Here is a 22675-nt window from a genome sequence, read left to right as displayed (position 1 = left end):
GACAGGGTCTGTGGAGGCTTGGCCTATTAGTGGTAGATTTGGGGGAGAATTTGAGTTGGAATAGTGATAGATTTTTGGAGGGACCCTTGTCACTACAGCCAATCAGCGAGCAGCTTCCCTTCCCCCACATCTCAGGCAGTTCTGTTACTCATAACACTTCCCCTGCTTTCCTCAACAATGGAAAAGCCCACTGAACTAAAGCCTTGCCATTTCAGATCTTTTTTAAAAGATTGGGGAATTTTTTACAATTAGGAAATAATATTTCATGTTTTACTCGTACCTCAGCCAGCATTGTGAATGGTTAGGAAATAATATGTAATGTTTTACTCGTACCTCAGCCAGCATTGGGAATGGTTAGGAAATAATATGTCATGTTTTACTCGTACCTCAGCCAGCATTGTGAATGGTGTCTGATGCAGTGACATACTAGACCATGGCAGTAAATCTAATACTTAGGTGTTTTTAGTCATGCATGAAAGGTCTGGGGTGGTTCTGTGGTTATAAGTTACTGACTTTGGAATACATGTCTGGCCATGCTGGCAGGGTCTGAATCAAACCCAATGTCCACCTGGTACACTGGCAGGGTCTGAATCAACCCCAATGTCCACCTGGTACACTGGCAGGGTCTGAATCAACCCCAATGTCCACCTAGTACACTGACAGGGTCTGAATCAAACCCAATGTCGAACCTGGTACACTGGCAGGGTCTGAATTAAACCCAATGTCCACCTGGTACACTGACAGGGTCTGAATCAAACCCAATGTCCACCTGGTACACTGACAGGGTCTGAATCAAACCCAATGTCCACCTGGTACACTGGCAGGGTCTGAATCAAACCCAATGTCCACCTGGCATACTGGCAGGGTCTGAATCAAACCCAATGTCCACCTGGTACACTGACAGGGTCTGAATCAAACCCAATGTCCACCTGGTACACTGGCAGGGTCTGAATCAAACCCAATGTCCACCTGGTACACTGGCAGGGTCTGAATTAAACCCAATGTCCACCTGGTACACTGACAGGGTCTGAATCAACCCAATGTCCACCTGGTACACTGGCAGGGTCTGAATTAAACCCAATGTCCACCTGGTACACTGGCAGGGTCTGAATCAAACCCAATGTCCACCTGGTACACTGGCAGGGTCTGAATCAAACCCAATGTCCACCTGGTACACTGACAGGGTCTGAATCAACCCAATGTTAAGGGGAGGGAAGATTGGTCAAGAGGGTGATGATTATTGTTGTTCTACTGCCTGATTGTTATGCAACAACACTGTTTACAAAAGCTTTGTTAAATCAGCACAACAGTTTTCAGCTGTGCGAACATAATTGCAAAAGGGTTTTCTAATGATCAATTAGCCTTTTAAAATGATAAACTTGAATTAGCTAACACAACGTGGCATTGGAACACAGGAGTGATGGTTGCTGATAATGGGCCTCTGTACGCCTATGTAGATATTCCATAAACAATCAGCTGTTTCCAGCTACAATAGTCATTTACAACATTAACAATGTCTACACTGTATTTCAGATCAATTTGATGTTATTTTAATGGACAAAAAAAGTGTTTTTTCTTTCAAAAACAAGAACATTTCTAAGTGACTCCAACCTTTTGAACGGTAGTGTTAATCATTTTAGAATAAGACTGTAATGTAACAAAATGTGGAAAAAGTGAAGGGGTCTGAATACTTTCCGAATGCACTGTATTGTTACACCATGTAGCAGCAGTATAGACCTAGTCTGTTCATTATATACATCTACATGATGTATTGTTACACCATGTAGGAGCAGTATAGACCTAGTCTGTTCATTATATACATCTACATGATGTATTGTTACACCATGTAGGAGCAGGATAGACCTAGTCTGTTCATTATATACATCTACATGATGTATTGTTACACCATGTAGGAGCAGTATAGACCTAGTCTGTTCATTATATACATCTACATGATGTATTGTTACACCATGTAGCAGCAGTATAGACCTAGTCTGTTCATTATATACATCTACATGATGTATTGTTACACCATGTAGCAGCAGTATAGACCTAGTCTGTTCATTATATACATCTACATGATGTATTGTTACACCATGTAGGAGCAGTATAGACCTAGTCTGTTCATTATATACATCTACGTGATGTATTGTTACACCATGTAGGAGCAGTATAGACCTAGTCTGTTCATTATATACATCTACATGATGTATTGTTACACCATGTAGGAGCAGTATAGACCTAGTCTGTTCATTATATACATCTACATGATGTATTGTTACACCATGTAGGAGCAGTATAGACCTAGTCTGTTCATTATATACATCTACATGATGTATTGTTACACCATGTAGGAGCAGTATAGACCTAGTCTGTTCATTATATACATCTACATGATGTATTGTTACACCATGTAGGAGCAGTATAGACCTAGTCTGTTCATTATATACATCTACATGATGTATTGTTACACCATGTAGGAGCAGTATAGACCGACAGTAGCTGGCTACTTATTTAGATTTAGTTTGACAGAATGAAACTGGCTTAAATGTGCTGTAGTAAACATGTTTTATTCTCACTAATCAACCAACACATTCCTGTCTTTGTATGTCTCAAAATAATAGTATTATTTAATTAAATCCATGTAAAATAATCTTTGTCTGAAAATAAAATGTGATCCTCAACTGCGTTTCCCTCCAGTCAGCAGACGGCGATGTGCGTCTTTCAGGCGATGCTGCAGCGTGACGTATAATCTAGTGGACGGTTCTTCATAAACAGCTCGTCAACCACCTCGGTAGCTTGCTAGCCAACATAGCCGAAAGATTCAAGCTATTTAGACGCTTTCGGTCTATATTAGCTACTGTGTTTTAGACACACTTCTGTCGTATCTACTTGTTAACCTATTTAATTTAATATTACGTTATTTTTTATTAGTCAGCTATAGTAGCTGGCTGGTTAAGTTAGCATTAGCCTAGTCGCTAATGATAGCTAGCTAGCTAACATCCCCGAACATGAGCTCCCTAAACTACTCCCCTCCTGTTAAAGAAGAGGAGGTCTGCTGGACGGAGAAAGAAGCTCTGGGGCTGAACATTGTCGTGAAAGAGGAGAAGGAAAAGGAGGATGTTACAGTAAAACAAGAAGTAGAGGGTGAAGCTGTTACAGTGAAAGATGAAGAGAAAGACGTTTCAGTTAAACAAGAGGAAGAAGAGGATGATGCTGTTTTTGGAGTGAAGAAGGAAGGAGAGATTACTGTCACATTGGAAGATGAAGAGGAGGAGACAGGAGATCTGATTAACACCAGTAAGTACCACCTTCAATTAGTTTTTAACTTTGGATATTCGGAGTTGGCTCGTCAATACCTCGTCAACGGAGGGTCCTGGGATGATGACTGATATGTCTAGAATCAGACGACGTAGAGAACAAGCTACCCCTTGTTTTCTCCGTTCCGTTTCCAAAAAGTGACTTAACATATATATTTGAGGAGGGTCTATCTGCTGACCGCAGACGGGGGGTCACTGCATGTAGTGATTTTAATGTAGTGATGTTTTACTACACACCGTGACCCCCAATAGAGCCATGTGAGAGTTGGGTTGGCTACACCAAAGATTATGGATATACTGACAAGATGTCTCTCCGTCCTGACAAGGGGAGTCGTTGTCCACAAAGCTGCACTGTGGGTTGTCTCGCTCCCGCCTATCCTGTCTTTGGATTGGTGGATACATCTTATTATTGTAATCTATTGTTTATATTCTATGAGGGTTGTTGACGTCAACCGCCTGTATTCAATGGAGAGAGATGCTAAGCTACTAGCATGAATATGCATAGCGATCTGGAGACAACTCCTATAGTGTTTTATATACAAGCATTTCTAAACTTTTTTTCTCACTTTTATGGGGTATTGTGATGTCTTTGAGGTATTGTCTTAAAATTTTATAATAACCAAATGTGTAAAAAGGGAAGGGGTCTGAATGCATGTATGTTGTATGTTCTAGGGCAGATTTTTTTTTTTTAAATTGTATTTTCTTTCTACCAATTGATTGGTTGAAATGTTATGACGTGTATTTGTTCATATAGACACACCCCGTGTGTTTAATCAAATCAACTGTATGTGCAGAACTTGAACTGAACTGATGCTTCAAGCGTTTGATTAAATAATTAACACACACAAATGACTTGAGGAAGCCAGAGGTCAATATAACCAGAAGAAAATAACCAATTCCCAACCTGCTGCTGGGCTTCGTTAATTCTGACGTTATGCTCCTGGAGTTTCCGGTAAAATAGGCAAACTTTTTCCATTTCCGTTTGAAGTGCCAATTTATCTTACCATTTCTACCGATCTGCGTGCCAGTTATGAACGAGTTACAACACCTGTTTGGCCCCGCCACTTCCTGGGTCGGTGAAGTGAGGTATTAAATTTAAGGATTAAATCATTTAAGGAATATATCCGAGTCTCACGCTCATCACCTGTGGAAGGCGGGGCTTCCAGCGAGGTGTGGATTTAATAGTATGTTGTACCTAGTTTCCCTCCTTCAGGGAACAGTAGTTATAGTCATAACGTGTGGATTTAATAGTATGTTGTACCTAGTTTCCCTCCTTCAGGGAACAGTAGTTATAGTCATAACGTTAAGCTTGTCATATGATGAACTTTAACTTAAATACTGGATCTTGCTGTCGGACAGTTTTTTTGTATTCAGATCTCTGAAATGCTCTCTAACTACGTAACATTTAGTGTCTCCTTATGTTACGCTGGGAAAACAGTTTTCATGGGCACAGAAATCCTAAATCATTTCAGTTTACTAAATCCAATGGTTCTAACCGAGAGTCACCTTAACTTTATTGACACCCAAATGGATACTGTCATTAATGCAGTTCTTAAATAATTACACATAATTCTTAATACTGTAGCTGTTTAGTTACAGTCACATGTTCAAATATCATCAGCTGATCCAGGAAATCATTTTCTGCTTGCCAGTCAAATGTAGTTCTTCATTCATTACACCGGTAAAGACAGTTATGCCGTGCTCCACGTTGGATCCAACATCCCAAACAAATCTATATTTATAATGTGTTATTGTCTACTTGATTTACAGTAGGGTCTCGTTAGTCCGTTTGGAAACGGAGATACTTAGTTCATAATGTGTAGAGAACTGTTCCTTGGTGGATAGGCTATTGTACAACACACAGAGCTATTTTCCTTTATTCAGGACATTTAGAATGACAACACATTACAGAGTAGCCTAGTGGGATTATTCACAAAATTATCTGGTGATCAGGTTATGAATTGTCATGACAAAGACATTTTAGTCTCCTTGTTTCACCTAAAATATGAAATGATTTATAGTCCTAGGTCTATGTTGTTGTTAGGTGAAGTTATGGGTCCTACAGTATGTCTATGTTGTTGTTAGGTGAAGTTATGGGTCCTACAGTAGGTCTATGTTGTTGTTAGGTGAAGTTATGGGTCCTACAGTAGGTCTATGTTGTTGTTAGGTGAAGTTATGGGTCCTACAGTAGGTCTATGTTGTTGTTAGGTGAAGTTATGGGTCCTACAGTAGGTCTATGTTGTTGTTAGGTGAAGTTATGGGTCCTACAGTAGGTCTATGTTATTGTTAGGGGAAGCTATGGGTCCTACAGTAGGTCTATGTTGTTGTTAGGTGAAGTTATGGGTCCTACAGTAGGTCTATGTTATTGTTAGGTGAAGTTATGGGTCCTACAGTAGGTCTATGTTATTGTTAGGTGAAGTTATGGGTCCTACAGTAGGTCTATGTTGTTGTTAGGTGAAGTTATGGGTCCTACAGTAGGTCTATGTTGTTGTTAGGTGAAGTTATGGGTCCTACAGTAGGTCTATGTTGTTGTTAGGTGAAGTTATGGGTCCTACAGTAGGTCTATGTTATTGTTAGGTGAGATTATAGACCACATACACTTAGTGGACAAAATCTCATTGTCAGGCTGATGGAAAACTAGCCAATGATCATTTTACTGGTTGAAGTCGTTTTTAAATATAAAGTAGTACATTTTCGACAATAACACAAACATTATATTAAATCAGGACATTCAAACGAGCCTTACAGTTATAATCAAAAGTAATGTGAAATGCAGTCATAAGTAACCTGTAAATGGAGGCTATATTTGCTGTCAGCCTATGAGAACTCCCCTGAATTTTCCCCCACGGTGGTGAATTAGTGAATAGACACAGAGCTTAATGTGAGTTTCCTTGAGTAGCACTCCTGATCTAGTGCTGTAATATTCAGAATACATTGTGAAAACTAATCTTTGCTCACCATTTTTTAAATATATATATTTTTTTTCACCCCTTTTTTCTCCCCAATTGGTACTTACAGTCTTGTCTCATCGCTGCAACTCCCATACGGACTCTGGAGAGGCGAAGGTCGAGAGCCATGCGTCCTCCGAAACACAACCCAACCTAGCCGCGCTGCTTCTTGACACAATGCCCATCCAACCCGGAAACCAACAGCACCAATGTGTCGGAGGAAACACCGTAAACCTGGTGACTTGGTCAGTGTGCACTGCGCCCGCCCCGCCACATGAGTCGCTAGTGCGCGATGAGACAAGGATATCCCTGCCGGCCAAACCCTCCCCTAACCCGGACGACGGTGGGCCAATTGTGCGTCGCCCCATGGGCCTCCCGGTCGCGGCCGGCTGCAACAGAGCTTGGACTCGAACCCAGAATCTCTAATGGCACAGCTTAGGCCACTTGCTCACCATTTTTGCTCCAGGCAGATATACTACATCCATAACTAGTGGTTTCTGCATTAGCAGGGAGGTGTTTCTGCAATCAAATTGTGTGTGCATCGCCCTTGTCGCAATTTTAGCAAACACAGAAAGGTGCCTATATTTGAGAACAAAAGTCGCCTGGCACACTGCTTAGGAGTTCAACACCTTTTACTTATTTCTAGTTACTACTAATGTTGCTCACTTGACTGTCTTAAGACAATTGTCAAGTAATTTTAACATTCATTACAGACGTCAATTGTTGTAGAGTATCATGGCTAAGCTGTTGGCATCACCTTTTTCAGTGGATTTCTGCTGTTGTGAGCCTTTAACTATGTCTGACTTGTTCACACAGGAGAGAGACGTGACTATCATGGATCCTCTGGGGAGCCTCAACATCATGATGCTAACGAGTCAGAGAAGAGTCTGTCCAGATTCTATCACCTCAAGAAACACCAGCAGAGACCCACAGGGAAGAAATCTATCTGCTGCTCTGACTGTGGAAAACATTGCAAATCTTCATCAGAACTTAAAATACACCAGCGAACACACACAGGAGAGAAATCTCACCACTGTTTTGATTGTGGGAAGAGTTACTTAAGATTAAAAGCACTAAAAGTACACCTGAGAATTCACACTGGAGAGAAACCTTACAGCTGTGATCAATGTGGGAGGAGTTTTACTACATATTTCTCTCTGACTCTACACAAGAGAATACACACAGGAGAGAAACCATACAGCTGTACTCAATGTGGGAAGAGTTTTACTCAGTCAAGCAACCTGTTATCACACCAGAGGATACACACAGGAGAGAAATCTTTTAGTTGTAATCAATGTATGAAAAGTTTTATTTCATCTAGTTACCTGACTGTACACCAGAGAACACACACAGGAGAGAAACCTTATAGCTGTGATCAATGTGGGAAGACTTATATTTCATCTTGCCATCTGACGAGACACCAGCGAGTACACACAGGAGAGAAACCTTATAGCTGTAATCAATGTGGGAAGAGTTTTACTCGGCCAGACAGCCTGGTATCACACCAGAGAACACACACAAGAGAGAAACCTTATAGCTGTGATCAATGTGGGAAGACTTATATTTCATCTTGCCATCTGACTAGACACCAGCGAGTACACACAGGAGAGAAATCTTATAGCTGTGATCAATGTGGGAAGAGTTTTGCTGCATCTGGCTCTCTGACTCTACACCAGAGAACACACACAGGAGATAAACCTTATAGTTGTGGTGAATGTGGGAAGAGTTTTACTACATCTGGCTCTCTGACTCTACACCAGAGAAGACACACAGGAGAGAAACCTTATAGCTGTGGTCAATGTGGGAAGAGTTTTACTACATCTGGCTATCTTACTCTACACCAAAGAACACACACAGGAGAGAAACCTTATAGTTGTGGTCAATGTGGGAAGAGTTTTACTACATCTGGCTCTCTGACTCGACACCAGAGAACACACACAGGAGAGAAACCTTAAAGCTGTGATCAGTGTGACAAGAGTTTCTCCGGTAAAAGAAATCTGATCAAACATCAGAAAATACATGAGTGAGTTGTTTCATGATATCAATGATATAATGTCACAATGTAGAATGTTTTACCATTGTAGAAGGAGTATTTTAATGATGTCACAATGTAGAACCCTAAACGTTTGTCCCCTGTTCTATTGATTTCAACATGATATGGATATTAGCCTTAGGGGGAAAATCCAGGCTCTGAAATGGAAGAGTTACTATTTATGAGATTTAATAAAAAGTGATTAACAAAAAAAGAGTTGTGTTACACTTACCATGTTGGTTACGCACTTGAATCAAAATGTATCTGGCTGTTTTCTACAAATTGTCCTCTAACCAGGGATGTACACATTATTCCCAGATTCCGTGTGGTTTTTGAGCTTTTAGTTTTAACAGGACGTGCAACCTCATCTCCCTCCTCTCGGCACAATTGATTTCAACATGATATCGATGAGTTATGACAAATAAGTGTTGTGTTCCTTTGTTTAGTGACCCCTACATTTAAATGCATCACTCCAAAATGTAGCTGACTGTCTTCTGCAGGTTGTCCTCTAAACAGTGAGGTAAAATATATCTCCATTTCCGCGTGTTTTTTGTTTTGTTGTGTTAGTTTCAAGAGCAGGTTCAACCTTATTTCCCCCCCAAATGGATATAAGATTTGTGTTTTGCGTTTAGCTAGTGCGTTGCTATGGATCTTTATTTATTTTGACTGCACGTTTTTCCGTATTGGGCTCGTTCCAAGGAGACGAGTTTAGAAAGAGGAGAGTTCTAGAATCTAGTGAGTTTTAGGAAGACGAGAGTTCTCGAAGCTAGTGAGTTTTAGGAAGACGAGAGTTCTAGAAGCTAGTGAGTTTTAGGAAGACGAGAGTTCTCGAAGCTAGTGAGTTTTAGGAAGACGAGAGTTCTAGAAGCTAGTGAGTTTTAGGAAGACGAGAGTTCTAGAAGCTAGTGAGTTTTAGGATTCTATAGAAAGAAAAAGGAGAAACAAATAATCCTATTGTATATTATTATTTAGAAATACATGTTTTTTTCTTGTTTTTGATTGTTGACATCCAGTAGACCCCATGTTTATATTGGTGAAGGTGAATCATTGTAGTTGATTATAATGTGAAATGGAAGTTGTTTTCTGTTGGTGGTGAGCAAACTTTTCCAACAAAAATATAGGATATATTTGTTGTCTTAAGGTGTTACAGGCTTTGGTTTTTCCATTTATGTTTTGAGGTTGGACTTTAGCACGTCTAGCTCGTTAGCACGTCTAGCTCGTTAGCACGTCTAGCTCGTTAGCACGTCTAGCTCGTTAGCACGTCTAGCTCGTTAGCACGTAGGACGCACTGATTAGTGTCACCTCGTTAGTCAGTATGTGTTACACCTGTGCTGTCTTGTCCATCTCGTTAGTGGGAAGGTGTTTCACCTGAGCTGGTCCAGGTTCTATTTAAGAGTGTCTGGCCCAGTGCTCCAGTTGTCTTGATACATGTGGAGAGTCAACACCTTTAGTTGCTCCACCTTTTTGGTTTGCTTCCTGTCTTTAAGTTTGTTGTGGGTTTTTATTTTGTTTGCCTCTTCTTGGTCAGATTTAGTGGGTCTCATGGTGGGTGTCTTTTAGGTCCCAGTTGTTGTTACTAGTCAACTTCCAGTGGACACCACCATAGTGTCTATCAGAGACCCTCCTAAAAAACAAGTTATATTTTGGGTTGGATATTGCATCATATTGTTATTTTAATCAATGGCATTTCCTTACAATGCTCATTAGTCTTTCAGTTGTTATTATTGTTTTTTATCCTCATATTTGTGTACTAAATATTTCTGATTATTTTCATAGTTTTTTCCTGTGAAGCCATTGTGTTGCATCCATGTCTGACATGTGCTGTATAAATAAAGCTTGATTTGATTTGAACATATTGTAAAACAAATTAACCCAATGACTGACCAATCAACAGACTCTTGGTCCACCTTAGTATGAAAAACTGTATCAATCCCACGTTTCCAGCCTGCTGAAGGTGTGGTGGAGTGGTAAACACCATCCCCGGCTCTACCAGGGGCTTGAGGTGGTCTCCCACAGCTCTGCTTATGTCATGTTCTGTGGCCTTGCTGTTCCATTTCTGACTACCCCTGCAACACAGAAACACATTTAGTCATATTATATACAACACTCAAAGTAATGGATATGGAGCATCTACAGCCTCAGTTACACCTGGCACCTAAATGTGACTTCTGTCATCTGATCACTCCAAGCTGCATTAGGTTCAGATCTACCAGGATGGGCCTTTGACATAGTCTGGACGCAGTCAGGCCACTGATTATGCATCAGGAATGTAAAGAGATGGGGTGAATGAGGGGAAAAGTAAATTTGACACAAATTACCTTCATAAATCAAATCAAATGTTGTTGGTCACATACAGGTGTTCAGATGTTATTGCGGGTGTAGTGAAATGCTTGTCCTTCTAGTTCCCACAGTGCAGCAATATCTAACAATTAATATCTTAACAATTTCACAACAAATACCTAATACACACATATCTAAGTAAAGGAACGGAATAAGGAATATATAAATATATGGATAAACAATGTCAGAGCAGCATAGACTGAGATACAGTGGGGGAAAAAGTATTTGATCCCCTGCTGATTTTGTACGTTTGCCCACTTACACTTTCACTGACAAATAAATGATCAATCTATCATTTTAATGGTAGGTTTATTTGAACAGTGAGAGACAGAATAACAACAACAAAAAAACCTGAAAAACGCATGTCAAAAATGTTATAAATTGATTTGCATTTTAATGAGGGAAATAAGTATTTGACCCCTTTAACTTGTTGTCTGAAGATAAAATGTACATTTTACTGAACTGCGTCCAGTCAGCAGATGGACTAGATGCCTCTAGTACATATGTAACAGTGTAGGTTCCGTCCCTCTCTTCGCTCGAACCAGGGACCCTTGCACACATCAACAACTGACACCCCACGAAGCATCATTACAACGCAAGGGGAACAACTACTTCAAGTCTCAGAGCGAGTGACGTCACTGATTGAAATGCTATTAGCGCACCACCGCTAACTAACTAGCCATTTCACATCGGTTACACATAGTTCAATAGTAATATCCTCTAAAACGCTCTGGTGACAAACTTTACTGCCCTGTTTCCAGTTGTCCACATGGCTGGGAGAACCTATTCAAGTAAGTAAATAGATTTTGAAAATGTAAAAAAACGATATATTATTAGCTAACTAGCTACAGTGCAGGCTAACTCAGATGAGCTGCTAAATGAGCTATCTAGCCAACTTCAAATACTGTATAGATAGATACCTAGCTAAGTGAATAAAATATCACCATCTACCTAACTTCATATTAGCTATCTATCTTGATGTATTTTTCACTGTAAAAAACAAACTCCAAATGCATTTGTAGGTAGCTAGCTAACAGCCATGGAGGAGGGTGAAAGGATAGCAGCCCCAACTGTCAGTGAGAGAGGAGGCTATTCTGGATAGAGCAGGTACTTTTGTGTAGTTCCTGTCCCTAGAAGTGAGGATGGAGATAATAGTAACATAATATTCAATGTGGTGTAATTTGACTATAATGAAGTCTGTTTCTTGTGAGGTTTTCTGTCCTCAGATAAAGAGCTCTATGAAAGCCAGTCTACATATGAAGAGGTCCCAATGAAGAGCAGTGGTTCTCAGTCCTGGGGACTCAGAGGGGCACATTGTTGTTTTTGCCTTCACACTGCACAGCTGATTCAAATGATCAACTCATCATCAAGCTTCAAGTGGTATTTATGTGTTCATTTGTGATGCCATGCTTGATATGATCCTGTTATTGTCACATGCTACACATGTACATATGTGTGCCCATGCATCTATCAATCCAATGTTATCATGATTTGTTATCAGGGATATTATACTTTAGTAATCCACAATGACCTGGTGATGTAACAGTCTAATAATTACATTGTGTTCCATATTCCTACAGAGACCCTGTAACTGGAGATTCCTTCAAAACGATTGCCTACAGTTACCTTGTAGGGCACTGCAAGGTTGGGTGACCAGGGTCATCTGGGACTGTCTCCTGGAGGAATTCAGGTGTGTGAAGGCTACCTGTGTCCTGCGTAACTTCATGAGGATGGACACGAGGACCCTAGACTACACTATGCACAACCAAAGGCTCTTTTAAGAGCCATTCACATTGCAATAAGAGTATTCTTCCATTTACTGAGCTATGTCAACTGCAGTTATTCAATTCCCAGTTTCTTTCCTTTGATTTCTACTTCTCAGGTGAGGGTGCTGTGTAGGTAAGGGTGTGATGTCTGTACAAAAATAAAACAGGCTATTTTAAATCACCCATATTGAAAAAATGTAGAACAATTAGACACCCTACAACCCACACCTACACACTCATGTATCAATCTGATTGATGGATTGTGTTGTGCAGTAAACAGGCTCAGGTGTATAACTGTGGCTCCTTCCACCTTCAAAGAATAGGCAAGAGGGCCAACCATGGAGAATAGTAAGACACTTCATTATTTCTATAACTACGCTATATTGTTTGTCCTTGTTGGTCCGTTCATGTTTTTCAGCATAAAGTACTCTGCAGCCACTTAGTGTGGTGTGGACACCAGGTGAGGCCACACACAGATTCCTGTTGAACACTGTCGCTTTAACTACCTTATTTTCTCAATAACAGTCTCTCTCCTTCACTTCATCCCTCTCTCCCCTTCTCCCTAAATCCTCTAGGTTATATCAGCTGTGTCGGTGAACCCCTCCTGCATCTGAACTGGCTACATAGAGGGCACAGCATGATCAGAGGTGAGAGGTCACTTGGTCAGGTCAACAGGAAGTATTATTAAAGAGATGCTTTACATTGAAATACAGATATAGATGCAGTAGTCCCAGAGTTAATGATCCCAGGTCAGTTTATATTATACAGGAAGTATTATTAAAGAGATGCTTTACATTGAAATACAGATAGAGATGCAGTAGTCCCAGAGTTAATGATCCAAGGTCAGTTTTTTATTTCACCTCCTGATTGATGACTAACAATGTTAGAATAAAAAATAAAAACACAAGGTTTAAACATGTTCTCTCTCTCCATCTGCCTCTCGTCTGCAGATATGTTTTGATGTGAGAGGATGCCAACCCCCAGTCCCATCATCACCACCTCACCTGCTTTTAAGAACCTTTGGGCCGACGAGAGACACCATGTAATTGTGATGAACTGAGAGAATATTTATGTAGCACTGTGATTCATTAATCATGTGCTGCCTTCCCTGCTCCTATGTGCTTACCTCTTTCCCTTTCTGTCTTTTACACCTCTCTCACCACCTCCTCTTTCTTCCTCTGTTTTTATAATGCACAACAGATGTGCATTGAAGTACAGATTGAAACTTGTATTTATAACACTTGGATAATGAGCTTTTCAATAAAGCATTTCACATTCTCTACTGGTTGAAATGAAGTGTAATTTGATGAAATACTCCACCTATCCTGTGTTTATCAGATCAATGCAGATGAAGGACATTAGATGTTGAGATGAACCAGTGTTAGAGTATTTACATGATGCATAGGAAGTGTAGTGTTCTGTTTTTTTAACATTATATTTCTGTATATATGAATTAACTAGTTAAATCCTGTTTCTAGTCTATTAGTTACAATGTGTAACCATTGATGTCCCAGGACCAAGATTGGTAAACACTGTTGAAGTGTATAATTGTAATCCATACATGCAGACACAGCGTCATTCAAAGACTGGAATTTGATACTCCTGGTATTGGATATGACTGAAAAATAATCTCAAAGACATTCATACCTAAACTGTACCTTTATTTGCCAAGGTAGAGTACATGATCAGTGAATATATTAAATGTACAGGCTACAATGTGGGGATCTCATGCATGGTAATAACTACATGTATATACGACTTGCATCCTTGGCACAACATGATATTATATTCTACTCAGTCCATAGGCTTCATTAATGTCATTCAGGCTGTTTTGAAGTTGATACAACTGGCTATGATAGCTGAGGTTCATAGGTTCTGAACTAATATGTATAGCAAACGTTTGGGTCCATACACAGATCGGCTAGATAGCTAGCTACACATCCATAGGCATACAGATATTTTAATCATCCACTGCACAATAAGCAAGAACATAGCTAGCTATGTTATTTCATCAATCTGCATGGCAAATATCAGCAAGGCAAGCTTACGAAATTGTACATTCAATTTACAGTAAATTCTTCAGCTGGCTAGATTCTATACATCCACTGTTTCACAAAACGACAGCCTGGTTTGCTGGTTGTTTCAGGAGTCCCTAAAACAACCAGAATTACAATTTCATACTCATGTCACAACACCCATAAAGCTAGCCCAGCTAGCTGGCTAATGTTAGCTAGTCAGCTAGCTGGTTACTGTTAGCTAGTCAGCTAGCTGGTTAATGTTAGCTAGTCAGCTAGCTGGTTAATGTTAGCTAGTCCGTTAACTGGTTAATGTTAGCTAGTCAGCTAGCTGGCTAATGTTAGCTAGTCAGCTAGCTGGCTAATGTTAGCTAGTCAACTGGTTGGTTAATGTTAGCTAGTCAGCTAGCTTGCTAAATCGCGATTTTCGAAAATGAACTTTACGATTAAAAAAAGCATAATCGTTTGTCTCTACATTAACTAACATTCCTGTCAACTGCATTTGCTTCCATCCTAGTATTTCTGTCCGCCATCTTTGATTCAGTTCTGTGTAGGGGTACCCCTCTCTCCTAGTGTTTCTGTCAGCCATCTTTGATCCAGTTCAGTTCTGTGTAGGGGTACCCCTCTCTCCTAGTATTTCTGTCCGCCATCTTTGATCCAGTTCAGTTCTGTGTAGGGGTACCCCTCTCTCCTAGTATTTCTGTCCACCATCTTTGATCCAGTTCAGTTCTGTGTAGGGGTACCCCTCTCTCCTAATGTTTCTGTCCGCCATCTTTGACCCAGTTCAGTTCTGTGTAGGGGTACCCCTCTCTCCTAGTATTTCTGTCCTCCATCTTTGATCCGGTTCAGTTCTGTGTAGGGGTACCCCTCTCTCCTAGTATTTCTGTCCTCCATCTTTGATCCAGTTCAGTTCTGTGTAGGGGTACCCCTCTCTCCTAGTATTTCTGTCCGCCATCTTTGATCCAGTTCAGTTCTGTGTAGGGGTACCCCTCTCTCCTAGTATTTCTGTCCGCCATCTTTGATCCAGTTCAGTTCTGTGTAGTGGTACCCCTCTCTCCTAGTATTTCTGTCTGCCATCTTTGATCCAGTTCAGTTCTGTGTAGGGGTACCCCTCTCTCCTAGTATTTCTGTCCTCCATCTTTGATCCAGTTCAGTTCTGTGTAGGGGTACCCCTCTCTCCTAGTATTTCTGAAGAAAGTCTAACAGTCACTGGTGCAGCAGCAGCCTCTCCCGGTCCTAGGAGTTTAAGATGCGATGGAACGGTTGACGAAAAAAATAAATCACAGAAAAAATATATTGATTGATATTGATTTATTTAGGGGGGGCTAATGAATATTTTAGCACCAGCGATGTCCCTTATTCCTACCCTTTAAGTTTTTGTCTGACAAAATAAACATTTTACTCAACTGCGTTACCCACTCCAGTCAGCAGATGGCGGTCTGGGAATTTAGCGCAATGCTTTTGGTGTGACGTATAATGTAGTGGACGGAACTCTTCTTTCAACAGCAACAACAGTTATTAAGCCACCTCGGTAGCTTGCTAGCCAACATAGCTGAACCGATAAAGCTCTTTAGACGCTTTCGTGTATATTAGCCACTGTGTTTTAAACCCACTTCTGTCGTCTAGTTAGTTATCCGATTTAATTTCATATTTACGGTGTTGTTGTTATTAGTCAGCTAGCGGGCTGGTTGAGTTAGCATTAGCCTAGCTAGCTAACATCTCCGACCATGAGTTCACTAAGCTACTCTCCCGCTAAAGAAGAGAACATCACAGTAAAACAAGAAGTAGAGGGTGAGGCCGTTACTGTGAAAGAAGAAAAAGACGCGTTCAGAGTGAAAGAGGAGGAGGATGTTACAGTAAAACATGAAGTAGAGGGTGAGGCCGTTACTGTGAAAGAAGAAAAAGACGCGTTCAGAGTGAAAGAGGAGGATGTCACAGTAAAACAAGAAGTAGAGGGTGAGGCCATTACTGTGAAAGAAGAAAAATACGCGTTCAGAGTGAAAGAGGAGGAGGATGTTACAGTAAAAGAAGAGGAGGATGCAGTTTATGGAGTGAAAGAGGAGGAGGAGGAGATGACTGTTACATCCATAGAGGAGGAAACTGGATATCTGGGCCCGGTTTCCCAAACGCATCTTAAGGCGTCCAATGGTTCTAACGGTGAACTCAGCCATAAGATGGTTTTGAGAAACCGTTCCCTGATTAACACTAGTAAGTACTGTCTTAAATACAGAGGCACAAACTCTGCAGTTGTTGAACTGATGTTTGGTGTGAAAGCGGAAATCTGCAATTGCTACATCCATATTTGGACTTTTAAATTATTTATTTATAGCCATTGATTCTTGAAGAATATAACACATGCTTCATGAGCTTAGTTCAACTGTTGTACCCCATCAGATCCCCAAATAAGCTTGGTTCTAAACATTAGAGTAAAGAAATGTAAATCAACACTGTATAGCCTCAACATGGTTAAAACTATAATGTTGATATCATGGATGGTCAGTCCTTTCATCCATAGGTCTGTCTGTAGTTACATTTCTCCAACCCCATCATCATCTTATTACCAAAACAGTGGTGGAATGACAGATTTGTTATTGTATGAACTGCAGATTGCTGGGTTGTGTGGGTTTTTTAAACAGTAACTAAATGGCTGCCCAGAGGCTTGGTTTGGTAAACAGCTGAGGGATGGGGGAAGAAGTGTAACCACTCTCAAATTCGTAGAGAAAGCTATTGTAGAAACCTTCAGGCTATCCCCTGAATTCACTACACTATGAATACAAAGACTGGCCATCCATGATGTCATAATGATAGTTTAACCAGGTTTGTAGGCTATATAGTATATTCTAGAATTCATCCATGATGTCATAATGATAGTTTAACCAGGTTTCTAGGCTATATAGTATATTCTAGAATTCATCCATGATGTCATAATGATAGTTTAACCATGTTTCTAGGCTATATAGTGTATTCTAGAATTCATCCATGAGGTCATAATGATAGTTTAACCAGGTTTCTAGGATATATAGTATATTCTAGAATTCATCCATGATGTCATAATGATGGTTTAACCAGGTTTCTAGGATATATAGTACATTCTATAACTGCCAGTGTAGATTTCCTGTGGAGGCAAATTGTTAGAGCTGTTGATAAGTCATTGTATAATATTCAGCCAATTTTTTTTCATGCCATTACATTAAAGGCAAGACATACCTAGATTTAATTACATTCATGAATTGGTTTGAAACCTTTGTTTTAAACCCTTCTCAAAGTTGGTGCCTTGACGGATTTGTAAAAAATGGTTTGTCATGAAACACCATTTTTTTAAATTTATTTAAACGTAACCTTTATTGAACTAGGCAAGTCAGTTAAGAACAAATTCTTATTTACAATTACTGACGACGCTGGGCCAGTTGTGCGCAGCCCTGTGGGACTCCCAATCACGGCCGGTTTTGTTACAGCCTGAATTTGAAATAGGGTGTCTGTAGTGACGCCTCAAGCACTGAGATGCAGACCGCTGTGCCACTCTGGAGCCCCAAAATCATGTTCTAGTGCTGTCCCCAACTAAAATACATCTTGGTCAACCAAGAGTCATCTGTTCTTTCTACCAATCGCCACATGTGTTTTTATAAAATCTATATGTACTGAACTTGTCTGATGCTTTAAGCACGCTGTTTGATTAAATAAATAAGACACGCAAATGACGAGGGAGCCAGTCGTCAACATGACCTCACCTAGAGGGAGCCAGTCGTCAACGTAACCTGACCAGAGGGAGCCAGTCGTCAACGTAACCTGACCAGAGGGAGCCAGTCGTCAACGTAACCTGACCAGAGGGAGCCAGTCGTCAACGTAACCTGACCAGAGGGAGCCAGTCGTCAACGTAACCTGACCAGAGGGAGCCAGTCGTCAACGTAACCTGACCAGAGGGAGGGAGCCAGTCATCACTATAACCTGACTAGAGGGAGCCAGTCGTCACTATAACCTGACTAGAGGGAGCCAGTCGTCAATATAACCTGACTAGAGGGAGCCAGTCGTCACTATAACCTGACTAGAGGGAGGGAGCCAGTCGTCACTATAACCTGACCGGAGGGAGCCAGTCGTCACTATAACCTGACCGGAGGGAGGGAGCCAGTCGTCAACATGACCTGACCGGAGGGAGGGAGCCAGTCGTCAACATGACCTGACCGGAGGGAGGGAGCCAGTCGTCAACATGACCTGACCGGAGGGAGGGAGCCAGTCGTCAACATGACCTGACCGGAGGGAGGGAGCCAGTCGTCAACATGACCTGACCGGAGGGAGGGAGCCAGTCGTCAACATAACCTGACCGGAGGGAGGGAGCCAGTCGTCAACATAACCTGACCGGAGGGAGGGAGCCAGTCGTCAACATAACCTGACCGGAGGGAGGGAGCCAGTCGTCAACATAACCTGACCGGAGGGAGGGAGCCAGTCGTCAACATAACCTGACCGGAGGGAGGGAGCCAGTCGTCAACATAACCTGACCGGAGGGAGGGAGCCAGTCGTCAACATAACCTGACCGGAGGGAGGGAGCCAGTCGTCAACATAACCTGACCGGAGGGAGGGAGCCAGTCGTCAACATAACCTGACCGGAGGGAGGGAGCCAGTCGTCAACATAACCTGACCGGAGGGAGGGAGCCAGTCGTCAACATAACCTGACCGGAGGGAGGGAGCCAGTCGTCAACATAACCTGACCGGAGGGAGGGAGCCAGTCGTCAACATAACCTGACCGGAGGGAGGGAGCCAGTCGTCAACATAACCTGACCGGAGGGAGGGAGCCAGTCGTCAACATAACCTGACCGGAGGGAGGGAGCCGACCAGTTCTGAAAGTCTTTAGCCGTACCCTCATCCTACTCCTCTGGTGATGTAGAGGTTATCCCAGGCCCTGTGTGTCCCCAGGCGCTCTCATTTGTTGACTTCTGTAACCGTAAAAGCCTTGGTTTCATGCATGTTAACATCAGAAGCCTCCTCCCTAAGTTTGTTTTACTCACTGCTTTAGCACACTCCGCCAACCTTGATGTCCTTGATGTGTCTGAATCAGGAGGAGCAATCTACTGCAGAGATTAAAGTTCTATCATACTTTCCAGGTCTAAGCCCAAACAGTTCGAGCTTCTAATTTTAAAAATGAATCTCTCCAGAAATAAGTCTCTCACTGTTGCCGCCTGTTATAGACCCCCCTCAGCTCCCAGCTGCCCTGGACACCATATGTGAATTGATTTCCCCCCATCTATCTTCAGAGTTCGTTCTGTTAGGTGACCTAAACTGGGATGCCTGGTTGTTGTTTAAAAGTAATTTCCTCACCACCTTATATAAGCATGCCCCTTTCAAAAAATGTAGAACTAAGGACAGATATAGCCCTTGGTTCACTCCAGACCTGACTGCCCTCGACCAGCTCAAAAACATCCTGTGGCGTACTGCACTAACATCGAATAGTCCCCGCGATATGCAACTTTTCAGAGAAGTCTGGAACCAATACACACAGTCAGATAGGAAAGCAAAAGCTAGATTTTTCAAACAGAAATGTACATTTGCATAGCTCTAACTCCCAAACGTTTTGGGACACTGTAAAGTCCATGGAGAATAAGAGCACCTCATCCCAGCTGCCCAATGCACTGAGGCTAGGAAACACTGTCACCACCGATAACTCCAGGATAATCGAGAATTTCAATAAGCATTTCTCCACGGCTGGCCATGCTTTCCTCCTGGCTACCCCAACCCCAGCCAACAGCTCCCCACCCACCGCAGCTACTTGCCCGAGCCTCCCCAGCTTCTCCTTCATCCAAATCCAGATAGCTGATGTTCTGAAAGTGTTGCAAAACCTGGACCCGTACAAATCAGCTGGGCTAGACAATCTGGACCCTCTCTTTCTCAAATTATCCGCAGCCATTGTCAAATAATTTTAACATTCATTACAGACGTCAATTGTTGTCCAACATTATGGCGCCGCTGTTGGCATCACCTTTTACAGTGGATTTCTGCTGTTGTGGGCCTTTAATCATCTGACTTTGTTGTTCACACAGGAGAGAAACTTAACTATTGTGGATCCTCTGGGGAGCCTCAACAACCTCATGATGCTGAAGAGGCAGAGAAGAGTCTCTCCACATCAGAACACCTCAAGAAACACCTGCAGAGATGCACAGGGAAGAGAACTCACTGCTACTCTGACTGTGGGAAGAGATTCACCTCCTCATCAGGCATTACAATTCATCAGAGAACACACACAGGAGATAAATCTTTTAGCTGTACTCAATGTGGGGTGAGTTTTAGTCAATCTAGCTATCTGACTACACACCGACGAGAACACACAGGAGAGAAATCTTATAGCTGTAATCAATGTGGGAAGAGTTTTGTTTCATCTAGCGGTCTGACAATGCACCAGAGAACGCACACAGGAGATAAACCTTGTAGCTGTGATCAATGTGGGAAGAGTTTTAGTCAATCTAGATATCTGGCTCTACACCAGAGAATACACACAGGAGAGAAATCTTATAGCTGTGGTCAATGTGGGAAGAGGTTTGTTTCATCTAGCCATCTGACAGTACACAAGAGAATACACACAGGAGAGAAACCTTATAGCTGTGGTCAATGTGGGAAGAGTTTTGGTCAATCTCACCATCTGGTATCACACCAGAGAACACACACAGGAGAGAAACCTTATAGCTGTGGTCAATGTGGGAAGAGGTTTGCTGCATCTAGCACTCTGACTCAACACCAGAGAATACACACAGGAGAGAAACCTTATAGCTGTAATCAATGTGGGAAAAGGTTTGCTATATCTAGCACTCTGACTCAACACCAGAGAATACACACAGGAGAGAAACCTTATAGCTGTGGTCAATGTGGGAAGAATTTTGTTACATCTAGAACTCTGACACGACACCAGAGAATACACATAGGAGAGAAACCTTATAGCTGTGATCAATGTGGGAAGAGTTTTACTACATCTTGCTACCTGACTTCACACCAGAGAACGCACACAGGAGAGAAACCGTATAGCTGTAATCAATGTGGGAAGAGTTTTACCACATCTGGCTCTCTGACTTCACACCAGAGAACGCACACAGGAGAGAAACGTTATATCTGTGGTCAATGTGGGAAGAGTTTTGTTTCATATAGCTGTCTGACAGTACACAAGAGAACACACACAGGAGAGAAATCTTATAGCTGTGACCAGAGATAATCTGATAAAAGACTTCTGATCAAATATCAGAAAATACATAGATGAAGGAGTTGTTTCATGATATCAATGAATTAATGTCACAATGTAGAATGTTTTATCATTGTAGAAGGAGAATTTTAATGATGTCAGAATGTAGAACCCTAAACGTTTGTCCCCTGTTCTATTGATTTCAACATGATATGGATATTAGCCTCAGGGGGAAAATCCAGGTTCTGAATTGAGAGAGTAACTGTTTATGTGATTTAACAAAAAGTGATTAACAAAAAAAGAGTTGTTACACTTACCACGTTGGTGACCCACTGGAATCACAATGCAACACTTCAAAATGTAGCTAGCTGTTTTCTATAAATTGTCCTCTAACAAGTGATGTACACATTATTCCCAGATTCCGTGTGGTTTTTGAGCTGTTAGTTTTAACAGGACTTGCAACCTCATCTCCCTCCTCTCGCACAATTGATTTCAACATGATATCGATGAGTTATGACATAACTGTTGTGTTCCTTTGTTTAGCGACCCCTAAATTGAAATGCATCACTCCAAAATGTAGCTGACTGTCTTCTGCAGGTTGTCCTCTAACCAGTGAGGTAAAAGATATCTCCCATTTCCATGTGTTTTTTTAGTTGTGTTAGTTTCAACAGCACGAACAACCTGATTTAATCCCTAATCGATATCAGTGATTTATTGCTACTTGTGCAGTTTTATAAAGGTGCTTGTTTAAAAAAATCCAAGTAATATGATTATTGTGGCAGATGTTTGTGTTTATTGCACATTTTATGTTTACGTTTTCAATTTATCACAAACTGTTTTTGCATATTGGTTAATGATTTGGACACGTTAAAACTGTGTTTTGACATTGGGGCTATCCCACCTAGCAACATGTCATTGAAAAGACTTTGAAAATAAGACTATGCAACCAAATATTTCATATTTACATTTCATGGAACATTTAGTAATCATAATTATTTATGTAACCAACTGACCATTTTTTGGTACAATTATATTGACATTGTTGCCCTGCTTTTAGAATATCAGGGTTCATTCTCAGATGTGCCAACCCAAATGTAC

General features: G+C 41.4%; 1 pseudogene; it reads left to right on the top strand.

Moving 5' to 3' along the window:
• Nucleotides 1–7203: 7203 nt before the first annotated feature.
• On the top strand, nt 7204–22267 carry LOC115186530 (zinc finger protein 420-like; annotated as a pseudogene).
• The last annotated feature ends 408 nt before the right edge of the window (nt 22268–22675 follow it).

The sequence above is a fragment of the Salmo trutta genome, unplaced genomic scaffold (assembly GCF_901001165.1).
Source record: "Salmo trutta unplaced genomic scaffold, fSalTru1.1, whole genome shotgun sequence".
Lineage (NCBI taxonomy): Eukaryota > Metazoa > Chordata > Actinopteri > Salmoniformes > Salmonidae > Salmo > Salmo trutta.
The sequence above is the reverse complement of the archived record's forward strand: the minus strand, read 5'-3'. Positions and strand labels throughout refer to the sequence as shown.